This window comes from Bufo gargarizans, chromosome 2 (genome assembly GCF_014858855.1).
Source record: "Bufo gargarizans isolate SCDJY-AF-19 chromosome 2, ASM1485885v1, whole genome shotgun sequence".
NCBI lineage: Eukaryota > Metazoa > Chordata > Amphibia > Anura > Bufonidae > Bufo > Bufo gargarizans.
This window is the reverse complement of record NC_058081.1, coordinates 423,893,895-423,904,687: the sequence shown is the minus strand read 5'-3', so window position 1 is coordinate 423,904,687 and position 10,793 is coordinate 423,893,895.

Here is a 10,793-nt window from a genome sequence, read left to right as displayed (position 1 = left end):
TCAGTTCAGCGTGTAAGGGAATCAGAAAATATTAATATACAAAAATCTGAAAAGATTTTAGATTCTCTGCTGTAGAGATTGCTCTGTGTCTAGTTCTGATCTGAGAAAAAACGCTCTACCTGTCCGAACCTTCAGGCTATGGACGCTCAGAATCCACTGACCGCGTCCTTCCCACCTGATATTTCACAGCGTAAGCGATTTCTCTTCCCAAAACCAAACACAGATAAGAAACTCCCAGAAACAGCGGGCCTGGCTCGCCAATGTTAAGGGGGATATTAATTATTGATATTTATGCAAATCTCAATAATTAATATTCATAAATAGGCGTGAATCGTCTTATGATAACTCCGCCTATTTACACCTTAATTAATAACAAATCACTGCTGATTGCCTTACGCTAATCACCAAACTACCCTAACTGCATGCGCCTTACTGACTACCACTAGTATTCACACGTTACACAATAGGTACAAATGACACAGTATTTATTTATCCTTACAGAATACACTAATAATCCAGTGCCAACAATATACTACATCTATTGCGGCGATTCCTTACTAATATAAAGGAATTAATATGTTTATAAATATATATATCTATATCAAGGGGATAGATATATATTGTTATAACAGCGCACAACAATATAAGTACACACACTAATACAATACACTAATACGGTTCTAACTACTCTAACACAGTCCCAAATCCTCCCCAAAATCTATCTATAATTAATGGCAATACACATTCATACACTTTACCAGCAGCCCACCCAATCCTGACACTATGCTATCCCTACGGGGAATAACCAGGGGTTATTTTAGACACTGTTGCTGCTGGGGTAAGCAGGACAGCCGTGACGGGGGTAGAGACACCGGGGAACAGGGGATATGATGGAACACAGGGGATATAAGGAATATAGGGGGACTCGGGACAGGGGAAGGTAATGGTAACCAGGGGTACAGGGGGTGAGGGTATACAACAGGGGAAGGTAATTTGGGAGTATGGGGGGGAAGTAAGGGTATTGTATGGGGGGGGATAAGGATTATTGTATGGGGGGAATAAGGTTTATTGAATTGTATGGGGGAAATAAGGGGTTAATGGGGGAATAAGGGTATAATAATATGTAGGGTATAGGGGTAGATAGGGGGATGATATAGGGTTAATATCGTTGGTGGTATAGGGTATAGGGGTAGATAGGAGTGTGATATAGGGTTATTGTTGGTGGTATAGGGATTGATACTTATTGCCTTTTGCTCGTTGTCCAGGGGGGCTCGTTTATCCAGGGATGATCCTCTTCAGCTGGGGCTCGTGGTCCGGGCTGCCTCAGCGTAGCGCCGCCGGACTATTTATGTTCGGCGGCGCTCGCTCCCGAGGCAGCCCGTCCTGTGGCGCGCATGCGACCGGCCCGAATACGTGGGCTGTGGCGCGCATGCCACCGGCCCGAATACGTGGGCTGGCGCGGTGATATGATGTCACCGCGCCGGCCCGCGCATTCCAGAGCGCGCTTCCAGGCGGAGGGTTCCTTTGATCCTCCGTCCTGTAGTGTCTCTGCATACCCTGCGGCGCGATGATTATCGTGCCAGAGGTATGCAGATAACAGAGGGAGGGATGTTTGTTTCCCTCTCTCTGTTATGTTAACTATCCCCAGCAGCTGGGGATACTTAAATACCAAAAGGCATCGGATCTCGATTGATCCCATGCCTTTTGAGGTCACCAGAGGCTGGACATAATTGTCCAGTCATCTGGTGGCCTTCTCATCCCCTGCAGGGATGCAGGAGGAGGGGGGGGGGCACCTCTTGTCCTATACTATATGTGTATGGCTGCTTGGGGCACATCCATACACATATATATACATACATATATATATATATATATATATATATAATGCTATCCATCTATCTACTGGGAGGGGGAAACATATCTATATGTATATATACATATACATGTATATTCATGGATGTTTGGGGCACATCCATAAATATACACATACACACAGGCCCATAAATACATATGTCTATACAGATACACAGAGATGTCTGCCGCCAAGGGGACTATATAAATCTCCGTGCATATCTATAGATCCCACCTGGACGAGCCTATAGACAAGGGCTAATATATATATATGTCAAGGCATATATACATATATATTTAACCCCTTAAGGACACAGCCTTATTACACCTTAGGACCAGGCCATTTTTTGCAAATCTGACCAGTGTCACTTTAAGTGGTGATAACTTTAAAACGCTTTGACTTATCCAGGCCATTGTTTCAGTTTCAGTTTCTCTACTTCTGTAATACATAGTAATACCCCTAAAAATTCGGATGACTTTACATTCCCCATATGTCTACTTCATGTTTGAATTATTTTGGGAATGATATTTTATTAATTTTTTGGGGATGTTACAAGGCTTAGAAGTTTAGAAGCCAATCTTGAAATTTTTCAGAAATTTACAAAAACCCAATTTATAGGGACCACTACAGCTCTGAAGTCACTTTGCGAGGCTTACATAATAGAAACCACCCAAAAATGACCCCATTCTATGAACTTTCTTAACCCTTTAGGTGTTGCACAAGAGTTATTGGCAAAAGGGGATGAAATTTGAGAATTTAATTTTTCTGCCTAATTTTCCATTTTAACCCATTTTTTCAAAGCAAGGGTTAACAGCCAAACAAGACGGTATCTAAATTGCCCTGACTCTGCCGTTTACAGAAACACCCCATATGTGGCCGTAAACTACTGTACGGCCACACAGCGGGGCGTAGAGTGAAAGTTGCGCCGTTTGGTTTTTGGAAGGTAGGTTTTGCTGGACTGGTTTTTTGACACCATGTCCCATTTGAAGCCCCCCTGATGCACCCCTAGAGTAGAAACTCTTTAAAAGTGACCCCATATAAGAAACTACACCCCTCAAGGTATACAAAACTGATTTTACAAACTTTGTTAACCCTTTAGGTGTTGCACAAGATTTAATGGAAAATAGAGATACAATTTCAAAAATTCACTTTTTTGGCAGATTTTCCATTTTAATATTTTTTTTCCAGTTACAAAGCAAGGGTTAACAGCCAAACAAAACTCATTATTTATGGCCCTGATTCTGTAGTTTACAGAAACACCCCATATGTGGTCATAAACTGCTGTACGGGCACACGGCAGGGCGCAGAAGGAAAGGAATGCCATACGGTTTTTGGAAGGCAGATTTTGCTGGACTGGTTTTTTTGACACCATGTCCCTTTTGAAGCCCCCTGATGCACCCCTAGAGTAGAAACTCCATAAAAGTGACCCCATCTAAGAAACTACACCCCTCAAGGTATACAAAACTGATTTTACAAACTTTGTTAACCCTTTAGGTGTTGCACAAGATTTAATGGAAAATAGAGATACAATTTCAAAATTTCATTTTTTGGGCAGATTTTCCATTTTAATATTTTTTTTCCAGTTACAAAGCAAGGGTTAACAGCCAAACAAAACTCATTATTTATGGCCCTGATTCAGTAGTTTACAGAAACACCCCATATGTGGTCGTAAACTGCTGTATGGGCACACGGCAGGGCACAGTAAGAAAGGAATGCCATACGGTTTTTGGAAGGCAGGTTTTCCTGGGCTGGTTTTTTGACACCATGTCCCATTTGAAGCCCCCCTGATGCACCCCTAGAGTAGAAACTCCCAAAAAGTGACCCCATTTTAGAAACTACGGGATAGGGTGGCAGTTTTGTTGGTACTAGTTTAGGGTACATATGATTTTTGGTTGCTCTATATTACACTTTTTGTGCGGCAAGGTAACAAGAAATTGCTTTTTTGGCACCGTTTTTTTTTTGTTATTTACACTATTCATCTGACAGGTTAGATCATGTAAGTTTTACTGAATGATTTTACACAATGATTTCATTTTTAAAACAAAAAAAAATGTTTTAGTGTCTCCATAGTCTAAGAGCCATAGTTTTTTCAATTTTTGGGCGATTATCTTAAGTAGGGTCTCATTTTTTGTGGGATGAGATGACGGTTTGATTGGCACTATTTTGGGGTGCGCATGACTTTTTGATTGCTTGCTATTACACTTTTTGTGACGTAAGATGACAAAAAATGGCTTTTATTACACCGTTTTTATTTTTTTACGGTGGTCACCTGAGGGTTAGGTCATGTGATATTTTTATAGAGCCGGTCAATACGGACGTGGCGATACCTAATATGTATACTTTATTTATTTATGTAAGTTTTACACAAGGATTTCATTTTTGAAACAAAAAATCATGTTTTAGTGTTTCCATAGTCTAAGAGCCATAGTTTTTTCAGTTTTGGGGCGATTATCTTGGGTAGGGTATGATTTTTGCGGGATGAGATAACGGTTTGATTGTTACAATTTTGGCGTACATGCAAATTTTTTTATCACTTTTATTACCTTTTTTGTAAGGTAAGTAAGGTGGGCAAAATTTCAATTTCATCGTAGTTTTTTATTTTTTATTTTTATGGCGTTCGCCATTCGGGTAAAGTAACATGACCGTTTTATAGATCAGGTCGTTACGGACGCGGCGATACCAAAAATGTGTAGGAAATTTTTTTTTTTTCATTTTTAATCAGTGATAAATGTGTTTTTTGATTTTTACTTTATTTTCACTTTTTTTGACCCAGACCCACTTGGTTCTTGAAGATCCAGTGGGTCCGATGTCTGTATAATACAATACAGTACAATATATTGTACTTACACTTTGTCTGAACAGATCTATGCCTTCAGCACAGATCTGTTCAGAACCATGGACAGCAGGACGCCTGAGAAGGCGTCCTGTTGCCATGGGAACCTTCCCCGTCTGCTCAGTAGTGGCCAGAACTGCGCAGACGGGGAAGGGTAAGGACAGGGCTTCGGGGGGGCTGCCTGGGAGCTCTCTCCCTCTTCATTCGGAGGGCTGCAAAGGCACAGCAGCCCCCCGATGGGAGAGGGAGGGAGCTCCCTGAGCTGTTAACCTCCGTACGGACCGATGTATGGAAAGGGTTAAACGGCTGGCATCGCATCACCGATGTCAGCCGTTTATACCAGGGTGCCAGCAATGTGCTGACACCCTGGTATACCCACTAGACGCCAACGTTTATTCAATAGGAGGCGGGCGTGGGATCGCGATCCCGCCTGCCACACCGCCCGCAACCCTCCCCTGCACCTCCCACCGGGCTCAAATAACTAGGGATACAGGAACATTTTTGGAATCCTAAAATTTCTGATCCCCGCGGTCAGGGACATGCGTTAATTGGTGTGCTGTCTGGCTGACCCCGGGTGCCGATACATGCTGTCTGACTGTGCCACTAGCTCCTTGCGACGAACTCCCCCTGCTTCCAACTCATCTCCTCCTCCATACGTCCATGTGTGTAATGCTGCCTGACTGTTTATCTACATCCTCTGGCAATAATGGTTGCGCATTACTCATTTCTTCTAACTGATGTGTAAATAACTCCACTGACAGATCAAGTGAAGCGGCTGTGGTGCTAGTGTTGGTGGTGGCGGCGGGCGGTAACTTGAGAGCTGAGCTGGAGGAGGATGGTGTGTCAAGGTTTTGAGAGGAAGCTGTAGAAGATTGGGTGTCCTGAGTTAGCAAGTCAACTATGTCCTCAGAACTTTTCGAGTTCAGGGTATGTGGCCTCTGAACACTAAGCATTATTCTAGGGCCAAAGGAAATCACAGCCCCACGATCACGACGGCCCCTGCATGGTGGCCTGCCTGTCATTTTATTTTAGATTAGATGTACTATGCGTGCAAGGTACTGTGCCACAAGAAATGAGTGGTGGGAAGTGGGCACAGTACACTATGTGGTCCTAACACACACTAGCAGGCAACTGTGACTATATTATAGAGAATAAAATGGTATTGTTTTTTTATCTGCAAGGTACAGTGCCACAAGATATGAGTGGTGGGCACAGTACACTCTGTGGGCCTGACACACACTGGCAAGCAACTGCAATTATATTGCAGAGAAAAAATTGCATTGCTTTTTTATCTGCAAGGTACTGAGCCACAAGATATGAGTGGTGGGCAGTGGGCACAGTACACTCTGTAGGCCTGACACACACTGGGAGGCAACAGAAGTTATATTACAGAGGAAAAATTGTATTGCCTTTTTATCTGCAAGGTACTGTGCCACCAGATATGAGTGGTGGGCACTGGCAGTGGGCAAAGTACACTCTGTGGGCCTGACACACACTGGCAGGCAACAGAAGTTATATTACAGAGACAAAATTGTATTCGTTTTTTTGTCGGCAAGGTATTGTTCCACCAGATATAAGTGGTGGGCAGTGGGTACAGTACACACTGTGGGAATGACACACATTGGCAATCAACTGCAATTATATTACAGAGAAAAAAAATTGTATTGCTTTTTTATCTGCAAGGTAATGTGCCACCAGATATGAATGGTGGGCAGTGGGCACAGTACACTATGTGGGTCTGACATAAACTGGCAGTCAACTGCAATTATACTACAGAGAAAAACTTGTATTGCTTTTTTGTCTAAAAGGTACAGTGCCGCCAGATATAAGTGGTGGGCAGTAAGCAGAATAGACTCTGTGGGCCTGATGCACACTGGCAGGCAACTGAGATGATATTACAGAGAATTTTTTTTATTTCTTTTTAATTTGCAAGGTACTGTGCCACCAGATATGATTGGTGGGCACTGGCATGTGGCACAGTACACTCTGTGGGCCTGACACACATTGGCAGGCAACTGCAATTATATTACAGAGAAAAAATTGTATTGCTTTTTTATCTCCAAGGTACTGTGCCACAAGAAATAACTGGTGGGAAGTAGGCACAGTGCACTCTGTGGGCCTGACACACACTGGCAGGCAACTGAAAATATATATCAAAGAAAAAAATGGTATTGTCTTGTTATCTGCAAGGTACTGTTCCACCAGATATGAGTGGTGTGCACTGGCAGTGGGCAAAGTACACTCTGTGGGCCTTACACACACTGGCAGGCAACTGCAATTATATTACAGAGAAAATTTGTATTGCTTTTTTATCTGCAAGGTACTGTGCCACCAGATATGAGTGGTGGGCACTGGCAGTGGGCACATTTTACTCTGTAAGCCTGATACACACTGGCAGGCAACTGCATTTATATTACAGAGAAAAAAAAATATTACTTATTTATCTGTAAGGTACTGTGCCACCAGATATGAGTAGTTGGCACAGCAGTGCGCACAGTACACGCTGTAGTCCTGACACACACTTGCAGGCAACAGCAATTATATTACAGATAAAAATTGTATTGCTTTTTTATCTGCAAGGTACTGTGCCACCAGATATTAGTGGTGGGCAGTGGGCACAGTACACTCTGTGGGACTGACACACACTGGCAGACAACTGAAATTATAGTACAGAGAAGAAAATGGTATTGCTTTTTATCTGCAAGGTATTGTGCAAGCAGAAATGAGTGGTGGGCACTGGCAGTGGGCACAGTACACTATGTGGGCCTGACACACACTGTCAGGCAACTGCAATTATATTACAGAGAAAAATTGCATTGCTATTTTATCAACAAGGTACTGTGCTACCAGGTTTGAGTGGTGGGCACTGGCAGTGGGCACATTTTACTCTGTGGCCTGAAACACACTGGCAGGCAACTTCAATTATATTGCAGAGAAAAAATGGTATTGCTATTTTATCTGCAAGGTACTGCTCCACTAGATATGAGTGGTGGGCACAGTACACTCTGTGGGACTAACACACATTGGCAGGCAACTGCAATTATATTGCAGAGAAAAAATTGAATTGCTTTTTTATCTACAAGGTACTCTGCCACCAGATAGAAGTGGTGGGCACTGGCAGTGGGCACAGTACACTCTGTGGGCCTTACACAGACTGGCAGGCAACTGCAATTATATTACAGATAATAAATTGTATTGCTTTTTTTATCTGCAAGGTACTGTGCCACCAGATAGAAGTGGTGGCAACTGGCAGTGGACACAGTACACTCTGTGGGCCTGACACACACTGGCAGGCAACTGCAATTATATTACAGAGAAAAAATGGTATTGCTTTTTTATCTGCAAAGTACTGTGCCACCAGATATGAGTGGTGGGCAGTGGGCACATTACACTCTGTGGGCCTGACACACACTGGCAGGCAAATGCAATTATATTACAGAACAAAAATTGTATTGCCTTTTGTATCTGCAAGGTACTGTGCCACCAGATATGAGTGGTGGGCACTGGCAGTAGGCACAGTACACTCTGAGGGTCTGACATACACAGGCAGGCATCTGCAATTATATTACAGAGACAAACCTGTATTGCTTTTTTATCTGAAAAGTATTGTGCCACCACATTTGAGTGATGGGCACTGGACACTATGTGGGCATGACACACACTGGCAGGCAACTGCAATTATATCACAGAGAAAAAATGATATTGCTTTTGTATCTGCAAGGTACTGCGCCACCAGATTTGAGTGGTGGGCAGTGGGCACAGTACATTATATGGGCCTGACACACACTGGCAGGCAACTGCAATTATATTACAGAGAAAAATATGTATTGCCTTTTAATCTGTAAGGTACTGTGCCACCAGATATGAGTGGTGGGCACTGGCAGTGGGCACAGTACACTCTGTGACCTGACACACACTGGCAGGCATCTGCAATTATATTACAGAGAAAAAAATGTATTGCCTATTTATCTGTAAGGTACTGTGTCACCAGATATGAGCAGTTGGCAAGGCAGTGCGCACAGTACACTCTGTAGGCCTGACACACACTGGCAGGCAACTGCAATTATGTTTCAGAGAAAAAATTGTATTCCTTTTTTATATGCAATGTACTGTGCCAACAGATATAAGTGGTGGGCGGTGGGCACAGTACACTCTGTTGGTCTGACACACACTGGCAGGCAACTGCAATTATATTACAGAGACAAACTTGTATTGCTTTTTTATCTGCAAAGTACTGAGCCACCAGATATAAGTAGTTGGCACGGCAGTGCGCACATTACACTCTGTAGACCTGACACACACTGGCAGGCAACTGCAATTATATTACAGAGACAAACTTGTATTGCTTTTTTATCTCCAAGGTACTGTGCCACCAGATATGAGTGGTAGGCAATGGGCACAGTACACCCTGTGGGCCAGACACACACAATGGCAGGCAAATACAATTAAATTACAGAGAAAAAATGGTATTTCTTTTTTATCTGCAAGGTACTGTTCCACTAGATATGAGTGGTGGGCACTGGCCGTGGGCACAGTACATTATGTGGGCCTGACACACACTGGCAGGCTACAGCAATTATAGTACAGAGAAGAAAATGGTATTGCTTTTTTATCTGCAAAGTATTGTGCCAGCAGATATGAGTGGTGGGCACTGGCAGTGGGCACAGTACACTCTGTGGGCCTGACACACACTGTCAGGCAATTGCAATTATATTACAGATAAAAAATTGTATTGCTTTTTTATCTGCAAGGTACTGTGCCAGCAGATATCAGTAGTAGGCAATAGGCACAGTACACTCTTTGGGCATGACACACACAATGGCAGGCAACTGCAATTAAATTACAGAGAAAAAAATGTATTTCTTTTTTATCTGCAAGGTACTGTTCCATTAGATATGAGTGGTGGGCACTGGCAGTGGGCACAGTACACTCTGTCGGCCTGACACACACTAGCAGGCAACTGCAATTATATTACAGAGAAAAAATTGTATTGCTTTTTCATCTGCAAGGCACTGTGCCACCAGATAGAAGTGGGCCTGACGCACACTGGCATGCAACTGCAATTATATTACAGAGAATTTTTTTTTGCATTTTTTATCTGCAAGGTACTATGCCACCAGATAGAAGTGGTGGGCACTGGCAGTGGGCACAATACACTCTGTGGGCCTGACACACACTGGCAGGCAACTGCAATTATGTTTCACAGAAAAAATTGTATTCCTTTTTTATATGCAAGGTACTGTGCCACCAGATATAAGTGGTGGGCGGTGGGCACAGTACACTCTGTTGGTCTGACACACACTGGCAGGCAACTGCAATTATATTACAGAGACAAACTTGTATTGCTTTTTTAACTGCAAAGTACTGTGTACCAGATATGAGTGGTGGGCACTGGCAGTGCGCACAGTACACTCTGTGAGCTTGACACACAGTGGCAGTCAACTGCAATTATATTACAGAGAAAAAAATGGTATTACTTTTTTATCTGCAAGATACTCTGCTACCAGATATGAGTGGTGAGCAGTGGGCACAGTTTACTCTGTAGGCCTGACAAACACTGGCAGGCAACTGCAATTATAGTAAAGAGAAAAAAATGGTATTGCTTTTTTATCTGCAAAGTACTGTACCACCAGATATGAGTAGTGGGCACTGGCAGTGGGCACAGTACACTCTGTGGGCCTGACACACATTGGCAGGCAACTGCAATTATGTTTTCAGAGAATACATTGTATTCCTTTTTTATATGCAAGGTACTGTGCCACCAGATATAAGTGGTGGGCGGTGGGCACAGTACACTCTGTTGGTCTGACACACACTGGCAGGCAACTGCAATTATATTACAGAGAAAAAAATGCTATTACTTTTTATCTGCAAGATACTCTGCCACCAGATATGAGTGGTGGGCAGTGGGACAGTTTCACTCTGTGGGCCTGACAAAATGGCAGGCAACTGCAATTATAGTAAAGAGAAGAAAATAATGGTATTGCTTTTTTATCTGCAAAGTACTGTACCACCAGATATGAGTAGTGGGCACTTGCAGTGGGCACAGTACACTCTGTGGGCCTGACACACACTGGCAGGCAACTGCAATTATATTACAGAGACAAA